Source organism: Taudactylus pleione, unplaced genomic scaffold (genome assembly GCF_031769625.1).
Source record: "Taudactylus pleione unplaced genomic scaffold, aTauple2 ptg000695l, whole genome shotgun sequence".
NCBI classification, from domain to species: Eukaryota; Metazoa; Chordata; class Amphibia; order Anura; family Myobatrachidae; genus Taudactylus; species Taudactylus pleione.
The window spans coordinates 3,282,199-3,303,893 of NW_028285097.1; the positions used below are offsets into that span (position 1 = coordinate 3,282,199).

A 21,695-nucleotide genomic window follows, 5' to 3' on the forward strand; every position below is an offset into this window, starting at 1 on the left:
AGTGAGGAATGGTAGTAAGGGAATGTAGTGAGGAATGGTAGTAAGGGAAGGTAGTGAGGAATGGTAGTAAGGGAATGTAGTGAGGAATGGTAGTAAGGGAAGGTAGTGAGGAATTGTAGTAAGGGAAGGTAGTGAGGAATCATAGTAAGGGAAGGTAGTGAGGAATGGTAGTAAGGGAAGGTAGTGAGCAATGGTAGTAAGGGAAGGTAGTGAGGAATGGTAGTAATGAAATGTAGTGAGGAATGGTAGTAAGGGAAGGTAGTGAGGAATCATAGTAAGGGAAGGTAGTGAGGAATGGTAGTAAGGGAAGGTAGTGAGGAATGGTAGTAAGGAAAGGTAGAAGGGAATGTAGTGAGGAATGGTAGTAAGGGAAGGTAGTGAGGAATTGTAGTAAGGGAAGGTAGTGAGGAATCGTAGGAAGGGAAGGTAGTGAGGAATGGTAGTAAGGGAAGGTAGTGAGGAATGGTAGTAAGGGAAGTTAGTGAGGAATGGTAGTAATGGAATGTAGTGAGGAATGGTAGTAAGGGAAGGTAGTGAGGAATCATAGTAAGGGAAGGTAGTGAGGAATGATAGTAAGGGAAGGTAGTGAGGAATCATAGTAAGGGAAGGTAGTGAGGAATGGTAGTAAGGGAAGGTAGTGAGGAATAGTAGTAAGGAAAGTTAGCAAGGAAAGGTAGTGAGGAATGGTTAGTAAGGGAAGGTAGTGAGGAATGGTAGTAAGGAATAGTAGTAATGAAAGGTAGTAAGATAGTAAGAAAAGTTAATAAAGAAAAATAGTAAGAAATTGTAGTAAGGTAAAGTAATAAGTGAAGGTAGTGAGGAATGGTAGTGAGGAATGGTAGTAAGGGAAGGTAGTAAGATAGTAAGTAAAGATAGTAAAGAAAAGTAGTAAGAAATTGTAGTAAGGGAAAGTAATAAGTGAAGGCAGTAAGGTATGGTAGTGAGTAATGGTAGTAAGGGAAGGTAGTAATGAAAAGTAGTGAGGAATGGAAGTAAGGGAAGGTGATAAGATAGTAAGAAAAGATAGCAAAGAAAAGTAGTAAGAAATTGTAGTAAGGGAAAGTAATAAGGGAAGGCAGTAAGGTATGGTAGTGAGTAATGGTAGTAAGGAGCTACCAATATGCATTGCAAGTAAGGAAAGGTAGTAAGGGAAAGTAATAATGGAAGGTAGTAAGGAAATGTAGTAAGGACAGGTAGTAAGGGAAGGTAGTAAGAGAAAGTAATAATGGAAGGTAGTAGGGAAAGGTAGTAAGGACAGGTGGTAAGAGAGGGTAGTAAGGGAAGGTAGTAAGGGAATGTAGTAAGGAAAGGTAGTAAGGGATATATTTACACTTATATGGGTCTATTTACTAAGCAGTGCCAGCCAATCAGCTCCCAACTGTAATTTTTCAAACACAGCCTGTGAGATGACAGTTGGGAGCTGATTGGCTGGCACCTTATCATTTTCTTATCACTTTTCACTCTGTCTCCTAACACTGCTTAGTAACTAGACCCCTAAATATCTTTTATTTCATTCTACGGTTCAGTTCTAATTTTTTTGTTTTATTCAATGATGAAAAAAAGATCTTTCCATGGTGTCGGGTTCCTTCTCTTCCTATAGTACAGCTGAAGTAAACTATTCTCTGAAATATAATAATAGTCAAAAAAAATGTCTGTCCAGTAACGCCCTCCGCTACTGTCTGGCTCTGATATTCCGCTGAAGTTTAAGACTTTATTACTTTGATTTTATAACACAATTATAAAGCAAATCTCATCTGACAGTGCCTATTTCCAGATATCTGAGTCCTAAATTATTGAGCCTGTACTTTTCAGAACACTGTTTTATGAACAAGCTCCTTAAATAGTGCGATCCAGATCCGTGACAGGGAACAAAGCTATAAATATTGTATGAACGTCGATATTGGCTGATTGTTACATACTGTGCATGCATTGCAGTGCGCGATGGCACCACTGCGACCACGGAGAGCCATCGCAAAGTGACTGACAGGCAGCGAGCGTCTGGGGGTGGTCGGAGAAACGCAGGTGCGTCTGTCCGTTTGAACGCTGTTGCATGTGCGTGCATAAATTAGCCAGTGTGACGGCATACGCAGCTTGCGTACTTAGGGCCTGATTCAGAGCTGAACGCTCTGACCAGAGCGCTCGCTCTGAATCAGGGCCATCCTATTTAAATGTGGAGCGGCCTTTTGGACGCTCGCATAACTGTGGGTTAGCACTCACAGCTTATGCGAGCGTCCATGATGATGGTCGCGATGGTCAAAGACCATCGCGACCATCGGGCTTGCGACGAGACCCTGCGGTAGGGTCTCGCATCCGCATGCCCAGGGGGCGTGCTGACACTCACCATTGACAGCACGCCCCCTTTGGTGCGAGACCCCGAGCGACGTATTTCTCGTCGCTCGCCGGGTCTCGCGCATGCACATTCACCCACCATCGACCCGCTTGCGAGCGACCTTCCCTCGCGAGCGGGTCTGAATGACCCCCTTACTGCGTGCAATGAGGTCAGCAGTTTCTAAGTAGGGTCAGGGCTGCTGTAATTCTGCATGAGGGGCCGATGTTTATATAGGTTTGCAAGGTATTACGGATGTGAGATAGCGTTAGTGGGAGGCAGTGGGCGCCTCTAGGCTGGCAGTGCGACGGAATTGCGATGGCATTCATTAGCATAACTTCGCAGCAGACCTGCGTGCGATGAAGGAGCTGCAATCGCAATAGCGATCCGTAATGAATCAGGTCCTCAATGTGGTTCAGCGTCAGTAAAGGGCCCTACAGAGCATCATCCAACCTTGGGAGACGCCTCTGATATCTAGTATCTAGGTGTGCGGAGAGGCGGAAATATCGGAGGAGGTCACTGTGCCAAAAGTCACATCAGTGTCCAATCTCCTCTCATCCTGTAAATGGAACAAACACGCTCACGACGGCTGTCAGGTATGAGTTCGCACTACTTGACCATGACACATATGTGTATTTAATATGATGATTCTTTGCTCAGTTTCTTTACATTTTGAATTTTGGTAACTTCTCACCTAACTGAGGAGCCGGATAACCAAACTGAGGCTGCTCCTCTGTGTCCTCCTTCTTCTTGTTGTCGATGGACCTCAGTGACTGACTCCTGGAGTCATATCTTCCACCAGCTGAAAGAAAGACACAACTGCTGTAACAATGGCTTACATAACGTCATTGTAGGCAATGCCTAGTATAGGGTCACATTACCCAGCTGGCAAGAGCAGGGATCACTTATTAACGCCACCCGACCACCCTCAGCAAGCAGAGCACAGATAAACTGTCATTGCCCACAACCACAATGTTCATTCTACCGGCAGAACTGTATGGGAAGGAAGAGACCATGATAATCAGGAAAGACACTGATTGGCTGCTTCTGGTAACTGCTCCGCTGTATCTCGCGGGGGCCCCATCTATTGATGATCGCCAGTGCAATATGCGATCATAGCGCCCGGATGCATCATCCGCCACATGCAGGGACACGAGTTCTGAAAGGAGCCCGTCCCTGCGATGTGCCCGGAGAGCTTCCGGGGCTGCTGTGCATGCGCTGTCACGCTGACTGCACGTGCACAGCCGCCATTGCCGGGGAGGGTTCCGGCTCATTATGCGCAGTGTTGCCCATAGGCTACAGCTGCTAACGCCATCTTCAGATGGCGGTAGCTGCAGAGGCCAATATCGTGAATGCATTGCATTTTTGGATGTTGGTAAATCTGGCAGTGTCGCACCCCCCATAGAAACCTATGGAGGAGGCGGCTGCCTGTGGGAATGGAGGGATTACAGCGGGTTTTCTGCTGTGGCCCCTCCTTCATAGATCCGGCGGAAACATAATGTTTGTGGTTAATTCCCGAAAACGTGTGTTTTCGGGCATATAGCCACAAATATACAATGATAAATGGGCCCCCGAGGCTTGATGCATTTTCCAATTAATCAGTTGTATGGAGTAGATGGCTGGGCAGGTACAAAGCACCATCTGTTCCTCATATCTCAGCTTCTCCTGCCTTGTACCTTAGATGTTCTGCATGGTGTGGTCAGGATGTGCGATATGGCTGCTCCAACCTCACTCTGTGTTATGTCCTGTTTTTTGGCTTTGGTGTATACAGAATGTGCAACAATGAAGGGTGTGTATGCACAGTGTGTGTGTATGTGTGTGTGTGGTACATGTACAGCGTGTATAGAGTATACAGTATGTACAGGATCGGTATGAATGGCCACCGGACGAGAGCCCGGAGTTCGAAATCTTGACGCCGGCAGACTGAACAGCGGAGATCCCGACAGAGGTGAGTAAACTACCTATCCCTCCCCTCTCCTCTTCTAACCCTAACCTCCTTTAGGGGTGCCTAACCCTAACCTCCCCCCTTAGTGCCTAACCCTAACATCCCCCCTGCCCAAACCTAACCCCCCCTCCCCGAACCCTAAACCTAACCCCCCTGAAGGGCTGCCTAACCCTAACCTTCCCCCGGGGGTGCCTAACCCTAATCCCCCCTTCCCCTAGCCTAACCCTCCCGGGGGGGGGGTGCCTGACCCTAAATCCCCCCGGGGTGCCCTAAACCTAACACCCCCCCCCCCCGCGCCCGTACTTACCTCAATCGGTCCAGCAGCGTTCTGGATTCTGGCATCGGGATTATGATAGGCTTCTGTATTTCGATGCCTATCAATAATCCCTAGCCGGTATTCTGCCATCTGGATTGTGACCGGTGGCTGCACCCCGTATGTACTGTGTACTGTATATGGCTGCTGTGTGACACACGGTCAGATTTGTCAGATGAACGACTGAACGATTTGAACGATTTGAACGATTTGAACGATTTTTGACTGCATTAAAATGAATGGAATCGTCCAAGTCTGACTGCAAACCCATCAGATGTCAGATATCGTTATCTGACAAACGGGAACGCGCATCGTTGATCGTCCATCGTTCAGGCATGTCAGATATGAACGATTTTCCTTCAGATATGAACGACTGAACGATTTTTAAATCTTTATTGTTCATATCTGAAGGATAAATCTGATCGTGTGTATGCACCATTACATGTCATTAGTGCCTCTCTTCCAGCCTGGTCTGTGCCAGTGGTTACATTGTATCATTTCCTTCCCTGAGTAGCTGTCTAATTGGTTCTAATCAGCTGTATTTGGCTTTCCTTGCAGTTAATACAGGGATAAAAATGTAAGAATGGCTACATTATGTTACGTCATGTATTATTAGACATCAACACAGTATGAAGAGGACGGTGAAAGAGTATTTTACTTTTTGGGATAATCCTGGCAGGTTTAGGATGGCGGAAAGTGATGGCGCAAACCGGGGTCAGGGCGGCCTAGAACAAGGGACAGTAGAGCCACATTGAGGTGGTTCTTTGTCTTAAGCAATTAGGGTTCTGCCAATGACATAAAATTGACGAGTAATACAGACTTCCTCATCCGCACGCCTGTGTACCCTGGGTGAAATCAGATGGTATAAAGGGGATTTATTATTATAATATTGCAGAAGCTGGAAATCAATTTTTTTCTTGCTGGTGCTCTTTAAAAACAAAGACTTTCCGATGTGTGGTGAAATAGTAGAAAAATCCCCGCAGCTAAATGAGAGACTGAGAGATTGATTTTACCAGAGGCGCGACGGTCTGCAGAATAGTGTATTTTTTTTTTATTTTTTTTTACAAGAGGATCCTTTTATTGCCAGAAGGTAAAGTCTACCGTGTTCTGCTTTTTCACAGGTGAGAAGGTTGCACTGTGTGTTCTGACCCTTTTCTACCATAGTCAGCATTAACCTTTCCAGCAATTTGTGTTACAGTAGCTCCTCTGTGGGATAGGACCAGAGGGGGCTAGCCTCCCCTCCCCACACGCATCAATGAGCCTTGGGCGCCCATGACTCTATAGCTGGGTACACATGTAAAGATTTTCTGTCCAACCTTCCAACTAGGTGATTGGTTGGAATGAATATCTGGTAATGTATTGGAGTAACTGATGATCAGCAATTTGCTCCTAAATGCCAGAAAACAGATGAAAATGACGTCAGACAAGTTTGTTAAATGTTGGATCTAAACAATTTGTTCAAACAACAGTTTTTGTCCATTTTCCGGCGTTTGGGAGCAAATTGCTGATTGTCATTTGCTTTCATCCCTTACCAGATTCTCATTCCAACCAGTCAACTAGTTGGATGGTTGGACAGAAAATATTTACGTGTGTACCCAGCTCTTCACTGGTTGTCCTTCCTTGGAGCACTTTTGGTAGGTACTAACCACTGCATACCGGGTACACCCCACAAGAGCTGCCGTTTCGGAGATGCTGTGACCCAGCCGTCTAGCCATCACAATTTGAACCTTGTCAGAGTTGCTCAGATCCTAACACTTGCCCATTTTTCATGCTTCCAACACATCAAATTCAAGAACTGAGTAGTCACTTGCTGCCTCATTTATCCCACCCCATGTCAGGTGCCATTGTAACGGGATAATCAGTGTTATTCACTTCCCCTGTCTGTGTATATAAATGGAGCTTACACCACGCAAAACATGTGATAATTCAGTCCGGTGCTGTGGTCCAGAAAATTAATGTAAATACACTCACCCAATCCATAGAAAAAGGACACCACTCACTAATATGATGAAGAAATAGTAGAAGATATTAATCCAACATAAAGATGTACAATGTCCACCCAACAGCGTACGTTTCAGCAATGAACTAGGCAAACATCATGTATATAGTATTATATATAGATATATGTGTGTGTGTGTATATATATATATATATATATATATATATAGGTATATAACAAGAAATCAACAGTACAACTAGTTAATGTATTTGCATTGAATAAGAGAGTGGTCACAGAATAAATTGATCATGGTAACTTCTCTTCCCTCCCCTGTAACCTTCTGCTCCCCAGCAGCCCAGTCTCACAGCTCTTCATTTTCTGGAAAGTACAGTTAGCGTAGTGACATAATGCCCCTGATAAGTGTCGCCCTCACGTTTATCTGCTGGTTTCCTATTATAATCTCTCTTAACAAACCTACGAACCAGGCAAAAGCCGCTCTCCCTGTACAGTGACTGCAGAAAGAGCCTTCTCTCCTTAGCTAATGTCGTACATGGTGCATATCAAAGGCATGAATAAGTAATGGAGGTTAAGCTTTACTCTGATAACTGCTAATGAGAAAACCGGCCTGGAGAACCGTCAAGAAAGCAGTTGCTGTACATTAAAGCCCATCTGACTACGACGCATGAAAACATTTGTTTTAAAAGTCGATATAACGGCACGTGTTCATGTGATTTAAAGTGGGTTGAAAAAAAAAAAAAATGGGGGCATACGCAATGATTTTCTACCCAAGCTGCCCAGGTGAGAGATGCTGACAGCATGGCGCCGTGAATCATTTAATCGCAGCCCAACCCTCGCTATACCAGGCCACAAATCATTGTGGTGCGTGGGTCAGGGACAAGGGGTCTATGTACTAAGCCTTGGAGATAAAGTGGATTGAGATAAAGTACCATCCAATCAGCTCCTAACTGTCATTTTTCAAAAGCAGCCTGTAAAGATGACAGTTAGGAGCTGATTGGCTGGTAGTTTATCACTTTCAAGAACTTCGTACATCTCCTAGTCTGTAAAGTGACAGTTAGGAGCTGATTGGTTGGTATTCCGTCCACTTTATCTCTCGACAAGGCTTAGCACATAGGGCTTCATTCAGAGGCTGCCGTACGGTCTACGACCGCACGGCTGCCTCGATGTTTGTCCAGTGCGCATGCGCACGAGGGAGCCGGCTCCTTCGTGTGCATGCGTGAGACCCGCTACGAACGACAGCACCGGTCGTAGCGGGTCTCTTTCCAAAGGGGGCGAGCTGTCGATGTTGATTGACAGCTCGCCCCGTTTGGAAGGCGGGCCGGGGGGGTGGCAGCCCAAACGGAGGTGTTCCCATGGGAACGCCTGCCATTTGGGGGAGGCCCCACTGACATCACTAGTGATGTCAGTGGAGAGCTTCCGGCTCTGACAGAGCAAGAAGCTCTCCGGGGCTTACAACAAGTGAGACCCTACCCTAGGGTCTCGTCGTAAGCCCCGATGCTCGCGCTGGTCTATCACCCTAGCGGTCGTTAGAGCTGTGGGTGTAAACCCACAGCCTAACGACCGCAACAGAGGTGGGCGGTCAGGATGCAAGTGGCCGCCCAGTTTCGGAGCGACCGCTTGCATCCTCTGACCGCCTCTGAATGAGGGCCATAGACCCCATGGTTATGTGAATCACCACGAATTGTGTCCTGTAACCCACAGACACTTCCACTGTGGAAGATTGGAAGTCTTCATGATAGAATACCGATACTAAGGCATTAATAGGCTACTTTGTTTCTCTTGAAAAGTGAAACAGCAAAAAAAAGAAAAAGTGAGATTTATCAGAATATAGAACACATTTGGAGTTTCCATCTCAGTCAAACAAACACATTGAATAACTGCAATATGGGGTCTGGTCATGAACATATAAAATACCCGCAGTCATGAAGACATTACACGCTACAATCTCAGCGTACATGGCACCTGGCAGCTGGTACTGTGCTGTGACTCTGGAAGAGGCAGCCTGTCCAGAGATTTATCTCCGTAAATTGGAATATGCGGGTTGAATATTTATAGAAATATGGCAGTGTGTTGTAATCAACTTCTAATGGCGTTTTTGAGTGAACAGACCTGCACTGAGCTTTAATGGAAAGTGAGAGAATACGGTTCATGCAGTTCTACAATATATAAAAAAATCAATAAATAAATTATATATATATATATGTATATATATAACTTGTTTGATTTCAGGAGAACTCGTAGGAAACTTCTGAGTAATAAAAAATACGTATGCTGTATAATCAGGGCAAGAAACTGAACATGAATTACAAACAAAACAGCAACACAAAATAAGACATGAAGACAAGTGTCTGATCACAAGTGCTTACAATCTAATAGAGATATGGTAAAGGAAACACAAGGCATGTGCGATCGCAGACCAGTCCTGCACACATCCATGACAAGCAGAAAACATTTTTAGTACCCATCTAGTATTTTTGCAAATGTAGCCCCTCTATAGGCACTAGAGGGGTGATCATTATCCATGTCTATAGGCACTATAGGGGTGATCATTAGCCATGTCTATAGGCAATATAGGGGTGATTATTAGTCATGTCTATAGACACTATAGGGGTGAGTATTAGTCATGTCTATAGACACTATAGGGGTGATTATTAGTCATGTCTATAGGCACTATAGGGGTGATCATTAGCCATCTCTATAGGCAATATAGGGGTGATCATTAGCCATGTCTATAGGCACTATAGGGGTGATCATTAGCCATGTCTATAGGCAGTATAGGGGTGATCATTAGCCATGTCTATAGGCACTATAGGGGTGATCATTAGCCATGTCTATAGATACTATAGGGGTGATCATTAGTCATGTCTATAGGCACTATAGGGGAGATTATTAGCCATGTCTATAGGCACTATAGGGGTGATTATTAGTCATGTCTATAGGCACTATAGGGGTGATCATTAGCCATGTCTATAGGCACTATAGGGGTGATCATTGGCCATGTCTATAGGCACTATAGGGGTGATTATTTGCCATGTCTATAGATACTATAGGGGTGATCATTAGCCATGTCTATAGGTACAATAGGGGTGATCATTAGCCATGTCTATAGGCAATATAGGGGTGATCATTAGCCATGTCTATAGGCAATATAGGGGTGATTATTAGTCATGTCTACAGGCAATATAGGGGTGATTATTAGTCATGTCTATAGGAAATATAGGGATGATTATTAGTCATGTCTATAGGCACTATAGGGGTGATTATTAGTCATGTCTATAGGTAATATAGGGGTGATTATTAGTCATGTCTATAGGCAATATAGGGGTGATTATTAGACATGTCTATAGGCAATATAGGGGTGATCATTAGCCATGTCTATAGGCAATATAGGGGTGATTATTAGCCATGTCTATAGGCACTATAGGGGTGATTATTAGTCATGTCTATAGGCAATATAGGGGTGATTATTAGTCATGTCTATAGGCAATATAGGGGTGATTATTAGTCATGTCTATAGGCAATATAGGGGTGATTATTAGTCATGTCTATAGGCAATATAGAGGTGATCATTAGCCATGTCTATAGGCAATATAGGGGTGGTCATTAGCCATGTCTATAGGCAATATAGGGGTGATCATTAGCCATGTCTATAGACAATATAGGGGTGATTATTAGCCATGTCTATAGGCACTATAGGGGTGATTATTAGTCATGTCTATAGGCAATATAGGGGTGATTATTAGTCATGTCTATAGGCAATATAGGGGTGATCATTAGCCATGTCTATAGGCAATATAGGGGTGGTCATTAGCCATGTCTATAGGCAATATAGGGGTGATCATTAGCCATGTCTATAGGCACTATAGGGGTGATCATTAGCCATGTCTATAGGCACTATAGGGGTGATCATTAGCCATGTCTATAGGCACTATAGGGGTGATCATTAGCCATGTCTATAGATACTATAGGGGTGATCATTAGTCATGTCTATAGGCACTATAGGGGTGATTATTAGTCATGTCTATAGAAACTATAGGGGTGATCATTAGCCATGTCTATAGATACTATAGGGGTGATCATTAGTCAGGTCTATAGGCAATATAGGGGTGATCATTAGCCATGTCTATAGACACTATAGGGGTGATTATTTGCCATGTCTATAGATACTATAGGGGTGATCATTAGCCATGTCTATAGGCACTATAGGGGTGATTATTAATCATGTCTATAGGCACTATAGGGTTGATTATTAGTCATGTCTATAGGCACTACAGGGGTGATTATTTGCCATGTCTATAGGTACTATAGGGGTGATAATTAGTCATGTCTATAGACACTATATGGGTGATTATTAGCCATGTCTATAGGCACTATAGGGGGTGATTATTTGCCATGTCTATAGGCACTATAGGGGTGATTATTAGCCATGTCTATAGGCACTATAGGGGTGATTATTAATCATGTCTATATAGTCACTATAGGGGTGATTATTAATTATGTCTATATAGGCACTATAGGGGTGATTTTTAGCCATGTCTATAGGCACTATAGGGGTGATAATTAGCCATGTCTATAGGTAATATAGGGGTGATCATTAGCCATGTCTATAGGCACTATAGGGGTGATTATTAATCATGTCTATATAGGCACTATAGGGGTGATTATTTGCCATGTCTATAGGCACTATAGGGGTGATTATTAATCATGTCTACATAGGCACTATAGGGGTGATCATTAGCCACGTCTATAGGCACTATAGGGGTGATCATTAGCCACATCTATAGGCACTACAGGGGTGATTATTAGCCACATCTATATGCACTATAGGGGTGATCATTAGCCATGTCTATAGGCACTATAGGGGTGATTATTAATCATGGCTACATAGGCACTATAGCAGTGATTATTTGCCATGTCTATAGGCACTATAGATGTGATCATTAGCCATGTCTATAGGCACTTTTTGGATGATTATTAGTCATGTCTATAGGCACTATAGGGGTGATTATTAATCATGTCTATAGGCACTATAGGGGTGATTATTAGTCATGTCTATAGGCACTATAGGGGTGATTATTTGCCATGTCTATAGGTACTATAGGGGCGATAATAAGTCATGTCTATAGACACTATATGGGTGATTATTAGCCATGTCTATAGGCACTATAGGGGGTGATTATTTGCCATGTCTATAGGCACTATAGGGGTGATTATTAGCCATGTCTATAGGCACTATAGGGGTGATTATTAATCATGTCTATATAGGCACTATAGGGGTGATTATTAATTATGTCTATATAGGCACTATAGGGGTGATTTTTAGCCATGTCTATAGGAAATATAGGGGTGATCATTAGCCATGTCTATAGGCACTATAGGGGTGATTATTAATCATGTCTATATAGGCACTATAGGGGTGATTATTTGCCATGTCTATAGGCACTATAGGGGTGATTATTAATCATGTCTACATAGGCACTATAGGGGTGATTATTTGCCATGTCTATAGGCACTATAGGGGTGATCATTCGTCATGTCTATAGGTAATATAGGGGTGATCATTAGCCTTTTCTATGGGCACTACAGGGGTGATTATTTGCCATGTCTATAGGCACTCTAGGCGTGATTATTAGCCATGTCTATAGGCACTCTAGGCGTGATTATTAGCCATGTCTATAGGCACTATAGGGGTGATTATTAGCCATGTCTATAGGCACTATAGTGGTGATTATTAGCCATGTCTATAGGCACTACAGGGGTGATTATTAGCCATGTCTATAGACACTATTGGGATGATTATTAGTCATGTCTAAAGGTACTATAGGGGTGATTATTAATCATGTCTAGAGGCTCTATAGGGGTGATTATTAATCATGTCTATATAGGCACTATAGGGGTGATTATTAATCATGTCTATATAGGCACTATAGGGTTGATTATTTGCCATGTCTATAGGCACTATAGGGCTGATTATTAATCATGTTTATAGGCACTATAGGGGTGATTATTAATCATGTCTATATAGGCACTATAGGGGTAATTATTAATCATGTCTATATAGGCACTATAGGGGTGATTATTAATCATGTCTATATAGGCACTATAGGGGTGATTATTAGTCATGTCTATAGGCACTATAGGGGTGATTATTTGCCATGTCTATAGGCACTATAGCGGTGATTATTAATCATGTCTATATAGGCACTATAGGGGTGATTATTTGCCATGTCTATAGGCACTATAGGCAGAGCTGTTGACAGCACTTGATTGAGATGATATAACCTAACCCATAGAGTGTGCTCATCTTCATTAACCTGTATACTCATTATCAGTGCGCCATCAGCAGCTCAGCCGTCGCTGCGCCAAACGCCCCCTTCACAAGCCACCAGAGCAACGTCTCTAATAGAGTTTTATGGGGTATAAACTTCATGATTTCCTATCTGCTAAATTATACCTCAGCACGTCTGGAGGCTGCAGACTAATTGCAGAATAATTTCTAATGATGGAAGAGGTAAAAAATGTATGAAGTCATTTCATCTAGTATCACCCTAATCACTTTCCACGTGAACGCCTTGCTTTCAATTTTGGCCATTCATTAATATATATAATACATATCCTGCACTTCCCAGACCCTAGCTCTGAAGCCAGGAGCTCGGTCTGACAATCTAATCAAAAATATTTCACTGCACGTATTCAAGAAAAAGAGAATAATTAGAAACAAAACCAGTCTGGCATTCGCTAAAATGGTTTCTCCTTTTAATATATAAGACACTTCTAAATTAAAGAACGAGGCAAGTCACAGCCATATCTGCCTAAGGAAATCAGATTTAATCATCAATGTTCAAAATATTATATTTCTGCACAATTAAAATATATATTTTTTAGATAGATGGATGGATAGATAGATAGATAGATAGATAGATAGATAGATAGATAGATAGATAGATAGATAGATATGAGATAGATAGATAGATAGATAGATAGGTATGAGATAGATAGATAGATAGATAGATAGATAGATAGATAGATAGATAGATAGATAGATAGATATGAGATAGATAGATGGATAGATAGATAGATATGAGATAGATATGAGATAGATAGATATATATGAGATAGATATGAGATAGATAGATAGATAGATAGATAGATAGATAGATAGATAGATAGATAGATAGATAGATATGAGATAGATAGATAGATAGATAGATAGATAGATATGAGATAGATAGATAGATAGATAGATAGATAAATATGAGATAGATATGAGATAGATAGGTATGAGATAGATAGATAGATAGATAGATAGATAGATAGATAGATAGATAGATAGATATGAGATAGATAGATGGATAGATAGATAGATATGAGTTAGATAGATATGAGATAGATAGATAATAATAATTATTATTATTATTATTATTATTATTATTATTATTATTATCCTTTATTTATATGGCGCCACAAGTGTTCCGCAGCGCCTTACAAAGTACATAAACAAATAATTTGACAAGTGACTTACAGTACAAAATAGGACCAGGACATGGATAATATACATTTGCTAAATTAGTAACCATAACACTTAGATATGCAACAGAGCATAAGCAACCAAGTGTTAGGTGCCCTGGTGGGGGGTAAGAAATAGATGAAAGTAAAGTACGGAGAAGCACAAGAGGGTAGAGGGCCCTGCTCGTAAGAGCTTACATTCTAAAAGGGAGGGGCAGACAAACAGGTGTGACACAGATGGGGTAGTTGGGGAGGAAGGAGCATGTTGCAGCGGGTTAGGATGGGATCTGGAAGGCTTTGATGAAGTAGTGGGTCTTGAGTGTCAGTTTGAAGGATTGTAAAGAGGATAAGAGTCTGATGGGGAGAGGGAGAGAGTTCCAAAGGTCGGGAGCAGCGCGGGCAAATTCTTGGAGGCGGGAGTGGGAGGAAGTAATCAGCTGGCATGAAAGGCGGCGTGCATTAGTTGAGCGAAGGGGGCGGCCAGGAGAGTGAAGGGAGATGAGGTCAGAGATGTAAATGGGAGAGGAATGGGTGAGGGCTTTGCAAGTGAGTGTGAGAACCTTGAATTGGGTTCGAAAAGGGAAGGGGAGCCAGTGTAGGGCTTGTAGGAGAGGGGAGGCAGATGAAGTGATTTGGCGAGGAAGATGAGTCGAGCAGCAGCACATAGATAGATAGATAGATAGATAGATAGATAGATAGATAGATAGATAGATAGATATGAGAGAGATAGATAGTGACATTTGACTTTGAGTAACACATTGTCTTCTATATTCCACATTTACTTTAGGGCTTATTCGGGCAATTTAATGATTTTTTTCCCCATGCATTTTAAGACAACAATGTCTCCAACGACTTACCGATGCACGCCTTTCTGTTGCAAAGTCGCCCTTCCTCCAGAACGCCTTCGCAGATGTGGCCTTCATCAGGCAAGGACTGGCATGACCTCGTTCTGGTCTGCAGCCCACCCCCACAGTCCCTGTTACAGTCCCCCCACGAGGTCCATGCGTTCCATCCACCTTGTAAGACAAAACAGAAAGATTTAATCATCTTCAGAGTTTGGAGACTTCATAGAGAGAACAGATTCACAAAACAAATAAGGAACATACAGAAGCTTGTGGGTACAGTAAGTCGCTATCTCTGCAATGTTATCTAGAACTTCCCAACATGATATAACAGGAATCAACATGGAGAGAACTGTAGGCATTTGAACATTTAGTTTTGCACAGGATGTTCCCAGCCGTGGAATCAGTGACAGTATTTGAACTTTTTCGGTGGCGGGACTCGCCACGCGCTCGCCGCAGTAGTAGTTGCTTATATGGAGCTTCTGTGGTGACATATTGAACCTTACGTGTCATAAGAAATTGGATGCAAGCACTTATCTAGTTTGGTGAGGAACAATCTGCCACCCACAAATCTGTTTTAGTAAAAGAACAAAGGGGACATTTTCCCTTGGCCCTTCAGGACTGGGTCTGTCGGAGTCCAGAATCCAAAAGATCTGAAGTCTAAAACTGGGAAGTCTCCTCTTTCAATGAGTTACGTGCAGGAGGTAATTGTAAGATTTCCGGGATAAGCATTGGTAGCCCTGAACCTCATCTCAGTAATAACAATCGGCCAGCTCACCGTCCTAGTCACAAAACTTCAACCTCCCTTCACAACGTCCATAACCACGTTCCAATGCATACTGTACATACTGCACTTACCGACTTCTAATATTTCCTCTCCGGGAAATGCCAGGAGAGGAGACACAGCTGAGAACTTCGGGGGCGGGGCTGGGTTCCTATGTCATTAGGCCTCGTCCTTGTCATGGCAACCGGTGCGAATAGCGGGACCGCAGGGCGGAGGCGGGGCTTAATGCCGCATTTTCACATCATTTAGCCCTGCATCCTCCATACAGAGCCGCGACCCCCAGCACTTTTGCCGCGATTCCTGGCAATTTTTCCCCCCATCTGGTAGAATCCTCAGTAGGATGGCCATGGGCTGTGGCATTAGCTTAAAGATGCAGTCGCAGCTACGTAAAAGGTGCAGTCATGGCTGCGAATGCGTCTATCTCTGAATCAGGCCCTCAGGGGGAGATGTATCAAACCTTGCAGGGAGCTAAAGTGCAGAACTTGCCCAAAGCAACCAATCAGCTTCTAACTGTCATTTTACAGGCTCTGCTGATTGGTTTCCGTGGGGACATCTCCCCTGTACCTCTCTCCAAGGGCTCTATTTACTACAATCTGCATTGGGAATGCAGATTGTAGTGTGATATTACCGACTGAATTCGCATTGCGATTTCAGGCAATATCACAGGGATTTACTAAAAATCCCTTGCAGGGACAGAGCTTGCGATAAAGCTCTGTCCCTGCGAATCCCCTCCGCACACGTAAAACGGTATTTTCACAAAAAATACGGTGATAAGTGCCCGCACATGCGCCGCCCAGCCGTCCCTAAGCCCCACCCCCGCCACTAAGCCCCACCCCTGAGACCGCCCATTATAGCATAGCAGGAGTCCGGTAACCGGGGGAGACCCTTGGATAACGCCACCTCCAGGTGACGTTATTATCACAGGACTCTCCCCGGTATTTCTTCACAATTTATTTTTAGTAACTTTGGTCGGATCACATTTTCCATTACAATTATGGGAAATGCGATCTGATTACTAAAAATAAGTGATACTTAGGGGTTGGAGTAGAATTTTACGAATTCTACTCCAGTTGCCCTATAATAACTATAGGTGATACTAAAATAATGTGAAAACACAAAACAGCCTTTTTCACTTTATTTTAGTAAAAATAATGTTAATAAATAGAGCCCAAAGGCTGGATACAGTATCAGTGATGTATAATACAGGAAACATTAAATTATGCATCTTGGGGTTAATGCAGAATTGGAAGTAAAATGGTTGTGAATTACTCAAAAAGCACAATAAATACTGTACGAATCACATCCCGACATGAGAACGCAGCGTATGCGCCTGGTTTACTGCCAGCCATCACCATCAGTGTGTACTCGCCGCTGCTCTGTACAAAGTGCAACAGAAACATCTCCTAACAGGTGTATATGTAACTACAGTACCTCCAGGTCTTCATAGGCCCCATTTGGAGAACCACGACCTTACCGAACCCTCCCACCCCACTATCCGCTAATCTGCTCATAACGGTAAGACAGGTGCAAAATGCACGCGGATCTACATAGACACATGTGCGTGCGCAGTGCGATTCAAGGAGGATACTCTACAGAATTGTGCGCACGTTCAATTTCGCATCTCTCCCACTGCGATCTTGGAATTAGCCTGATTCTGTGTGGCTGGCTGGCTGGGGATGATTTATTTCATTTGTTACAATAGCTTCACATCGTTATACTGAAAATATTAAAGAATAATGTAAAACAAACATCAGAACATTATAAACTCCCGTTTGGCGGCGAGGAGCAATTCTTGTGTCACAGTCCTAACCAATGTTACTGACCTTTACATGTAACTTAGGACCTCATTCAGACCCGCTCGCTAGATGCGTTCACTCGCCCAATGCGTATGCAAATTTGGGAAGGCAGGCGATCGTACGGCAAGGCATTAGCACGCCCAGTATGTCTTGGCGTGTGATCGCCCTGTGTATGCAGATGCCCACCAGCCTGTCTTAAGATGCCCACTTGCGCACGTCATCTCCGGGAAGTGTATGCGACCATCGATACCATCGGATGTGATCGCAGCGCTTGAGGCTGACTATACCCTACCGCAAGCACTGCGAGCACTTCAGTGTAAAAAACAGCCAGGTGACGTGTACTATGACGCTGTCTCTAAATTATGCACTCCTCTGAAATGGCGTTAAGACGCTCAGGCACGCCTGCGTTCGCACCTCCACTCCCCCATTTTTAATGGCCAGCCCCTGTCACCACCCACAAACAGCTTCTCCTGTCACTCACTCTGCTGGGCTGTCTATGCGCAGTGAGCGAACGCTTCCCGATCTCCTCGCACTAGTTCGCGCATTCACACTATGACGCGTACGCATGCGCACAATGTGAAAATTGGCCGGCTACGAGCGAACGCATCCCAGCTAGCGGGTATAAATCAGGTCCTTAGTTCACACAGAATAACATGTAACTTCATATAATAAAGTTATTACATATTATTTACTATAAAGACACTGTGACATCTAATAATATAGCATAGCGACAGCAGGTAACTTAATATAAAGTAATTGTAATGTAGCTTCACACAGTATGACAAAGTTCTAACAGGTAACCTATTATAAAGTAGAGATGAGCAGTTCGGTTTTGGCTCGGATATTTTCGACAAGTTTGGCGAAACGTCATCTTTCATAGTCATCTGTGCCGAGATGTCCGTGAAAGATAATGATTTCCCTCGTTCTGAGATCCGAACTTGGAGGGAAGATCAGAGCCAAAACCGAACCTCTCATCTCTAAAATAAAGTCATTATAACATGTAACAATATAATAGCATAACAAGTTCAGTTAGTAGCAGAATTCTGTATCTTTAATTATTTTTTATTCCATTATTTTTTGCATGTAATATAAAAAAAAACCTTTTATATAAAGAACAGAATCTGTTTTTTTGTCTGTATTCAGCAGCTTGGGATACACCCTAATATCTGAGGTCTTCCATTAGTTGACGTTTTCTATGAATAAAATCAATAACTCAAATGTAAAAATATATAGTTTACATTTTTATCTTCTATGTGATTCTGAGTTAACGATTCTATTTTGAGGATTACAACACGCAACACACACGTAGCGTCAGCCCATATTTAGCAGACTGGTCTGATGTACATGTACGTGGAAATCTGCTACTGACCACATTAACATCCCGGTACTGTGTTTTAGTCGCTAGGTGCAACCATCAAATAAAGGGGTACATCCAACACCACCACTCACATGGTTGGTCATGTTACTTAGCCTGTGTGACCAGCATTTGGCAGTGAGGGGTCAATTCAACTCAATGCGATGTGCCGCCCTGTACTGCCGCCATTAATGGTAGGCTGTACGTTGCAAATTTTCCCGCTTACATCTATGGAGTCCGAGGCAGAACTTGCGCTGTTGATAACCAGAATTCGCCATTACGGATCAGCAAATCGTGGCCATCGTGCTGAATTGAATCGCCCCCTGAGAGTCAGTCTGACCTATCAAATGTTTTTGTTTTACTTAATTTTGTCTAGTAGAGAATAATACTATTTCTTATCCATCTGTTTACTTGATCTCATATATTTAGTCCTTTCTACCTGGACCAAGCCCAGTGTCATTCCTTTTAGTTCTATACCAAGGATGTAATTCTCCTCCTTGCCACTAGGTTAAACCTACAAACTATCAAGATTATCCCACATGAATAAGATTAACGGGAGAGCTCAGGGTAAACACACGGGATTATGCGAGAGATAAACAATGGCAATCTACTGAATGATCAGGAAACCTAATAATATTGTCTCCTGGAAAAAAGACTGAGTCCTACAAAAAGACTGACAATATTCACAGTACACAAATACAGAGGGAAACAGAGAAAGGACCTTTAAGCACACAACTGCCCTGGGGACAGCTGACAGAAGGACACTTGCCTGAAGAGAGTAGCACAGTAACATCATTACCACTTCCTGGGCGAAGATTTGGATTCGGACTGGTTTGCTGGAGACCTCGGTTTGAAAACCAGTATGAGCCCCTTGCCCAAGTCACTCTAGGTTCCACGTCAGGGAAACTATACCTGAAAGAAACCCTGGTACAGTGTGGTGGAGCGCGGCGTACAGGTGGAAAGAACTCTTCTGCAAAGTTGAAAAACTCGGTAGGAATGTCATGAGAACAACACTTTCTATACAGCCAAACATCCAACAACTAAACATCCTCCCATTGTGTCTTCTCAACAGTCCAAGGGAGAGATGTATCAAGTCTTGGAGAGAGCTAAATTGGAGAAGTGGCCCAATTAGCTCTTGTCATTTATCTAGTACGGGTTTTTAAATGCCAGTTAGAAGCTGAGTGGTTGCTTTGAAGAACTGCTCCACTTCATCTCTCTACAAGGCTTGGTACATCTCCCCCACAAGTTTGCCTCACTTTTCCCCTCACTCTCTCTCAGAGCCCATTCCCCACATAATCAGACCTTCTCCACAATTGTCACCTGTGAGGTCTATTTCAGCTAATGATAACAAGTAGGTACAAGTAAAGGACATATATAGGAGCTTCACAAATGGAGGATCAACCTTAAGTTGACAATTTATACATACAGGTTCTGGATACACTTGTGTTGTTGGCACTGAATTATTTATGTCTTACTGCAACCTTATAACAACCTGTTTGATTATTGTGTGTCTGTGTTTCCTGTGAAGATAATAATGTGTAGTTGCAATGTATCATACGTATCATTATGTATGTAGTGCATTTAGTGACCATCTAGCAGGGGTGTCTGTGACTACTTTGTTGGGTCTACCCCGAGGCACAGTGCCTGAGGTTCTGACGTATTCACAAATGTGGGAAATATGGCATCTGCTAGGCCCAATCATGACAGAAAACCAGAACTAAGAAGAGCTACTGTACAGAAAGACCAACAGCACTGAAAGTGCTAAAACTGCAGCCTCAGGTAACGTCAGGACTCAGCCGTCGTCTGACAGACACCGTTTCCAGCAAAACAGTTCAGTGAAGGCCTCACAAAGCTAAGATCTATGGACGAGCTGCTATTTCCAAACCTTATTATTGACCACAACGCCATGAGTTGTGGTCAATAAGTAAATAATAACACAATGACCACAAGACTTTGATTATTTAAAACATGCGGCATGGTCAGGTGTAGCCATAACAAGGGAAAATCATGTACAAATTGAAGTCTATAATCATTCTGCCCTAAAATAGCTTTCACTGCAAGTCATAAAATAAATTCACTGCAAGTCATGAAATGTTTTACATCAGTGTTTCCCAAACACGGTCCTCAAAACCCTCTTCAGACCAGGTTTTACGGATATCTATGATTAAGCACAGTTGTTTAAGTCAAAATTGTTGAGATACTTATTAAGTCACCTGTTCTCAAGCATGGATAGACCAGTGCTGTGCGGTCAGTTGAGGCACAGCCTTTCCTGTTATACTTAGGTATAGTCCAGAGTTTTGACTAAGAAAAAATGAAAGTATTATAAATATCTTCTTTGTATTATTCTAATCATTTTTATAGTCAAAACTCTGGAGTATAAGTGTATGGGGGGTGAGGCGCTGCCTCCCCTGTCTAACTTTTCCACACATCCCTGATCAAAACACACCAAATTTACAGCACTATATACTGCTGCACTTTTGTATAATGCCCACATGAACCCTCGGGTTCATATATGTATCTGTAAATCTGGCTCTGATACTAGCCAGGGCCTCCCTAGCCATTTACCTCTCCGCACGTCACTGGGATAGCCTGAAAACCAGGTCTGTAATGTGGCTTTGAGGACGGATTTTGTGAAACCAACTCTACAAAATATACATTGAAGGAGAGCGTTGCCTCTAGTGGCAACAAGTGGTACTGCAGCAGCTGTGCTCTATCTTCAGCCCTTTCTGAATTCCGTGACACTCTGCAATTGGCGTGAATGAGCGGTTAAGGGAATTCTATCGCCTAAGAGGAGGGTGTATGTAGAAGATACAACATAAAAACTATTTTGAGACAACATCATCATCATTACTATCTCTACTTTTAAATACAT

The 21,695-nt window shown here is 43.0% G+C and overlaps 1 protein-coding gene across 2 annotated transcripts in view; it reads right to left on the reverse strand.

Annotated features, from left to right (window-relative positions):
• Positions 1-15,026, reverse strand: part of ADGRB1 (adhesion G protein-coupled receptor B1) — a 335,561-nt gene extending 320,535 nt beyond the window's left edge. For both annotated transcript variants that reach the window (XM_088456276.1, XM_088456275.1), the window contains exons 1-2: positions 14,905-15,026; positions 3,021-3,128 (exon numbers count right to left, since the gene is read on the reverse strand). The gene's annotated coding sequence lies outside the window, so the exon portion shown is untranslated. The remainder of the gene's footprint in view (positions 1-3,020; positions 3,129-14,904) is intronic.
• Between the last annotated feature and the right edge of the window lie 6,669 nt (positions 15,027-21,695).